Source organism: Penaeus chinensis, chromosome 24, assembly GCF_019202785.1.
Source record: "Penaeus chinensis breed Huanghai No. 1 chromosome 24, ASM1920278v2, whole genome shotgun sequence".
NCBI classification, from domain to species: Eukaryota; Metazoa; Arthropoda; class Malacostraca; order Decapoda; family Penaeidae; genus Penaeus; species Penaeus chinensis.
The window spans coordinates 849,683-850,636 of record NC_061842.1 but is presented as its reverse complement, the minus strand read 5'-3'; positions in this window follow the sequence as shown (position 1 = coordinate 850,636).

The window sequence follows — 954 nt, the reverse complement described above, 5'->3', positions numbered from 1 at the left end:
GGAGAACTTTGGAGGCAAGTCCTGATGCATCACTAAAATGATTTATATATCTTCGCCTTTAGATCAAAGGAGTCTGTTGGAGGACTTCTCGATTCGAAATGAACTTAATTTCAAAAGGAGCATGTAGCAGATGGGACGCTATAATCTTGCGTTGTCCTTTGTTGGACACACACACACACACACACACACACACACACACACACACACACACACACACAGAGAGAGAGAGAGAGAGAGAGAGAGAGAGAGAGAGAGAGAGAGAGAGAGAGAGAGAGAGAGAGAGAGAGAGAGAGAGAGAGAGAGAGGGAGAGAGAGAGAGAGATGTAAGAGCGAAAAGTGGAGGGGAAGCGTGGAGATAAAAGATAAACACAGAGATGGAGAGAGAGAAGAAAAATCCATTATGCTGAATTAGTGTGTAAGCTCAGTCGCTAATATTAATGCAAATAAATATTTGTAGTTTTGCAAACAGAAACCAGAGTGACGTCATTAAGTTCAGGTTATGAAATTATATTTCCTAATATAATTTAGCGCAATATCACCTTTCAAGTGTAAACTAATGTACCATATTAGAGTTCATATTAAAGAGTTGTATAGGTTTTGTATTGCATAAAAAAATATAGATGTGAATATACGAATAAGAGTGCATAAATAATAAACAAACAGATAAATAGAAAAGTGAATGAATAGATAGCGAATAGAAAGAAAGAGAAATATGAAGTCAAATATATTACGTGTTTATATAACCATTTACAATAACATATATTAAAAGAGAAGAATATTGTCAATGATTAACATATTATATGCATCTTTCCCTTAGCCCTTCACGTATGTATTTGCTTATTCTGTCCTCTCTATCTATAATAGGTCCGTATCTGAACTGAATGGAAAGAGCAAGACGCAGTACGCACCAGCCTGGTGAATGACACCTGCATAGCCACACAGCATCAGATCACT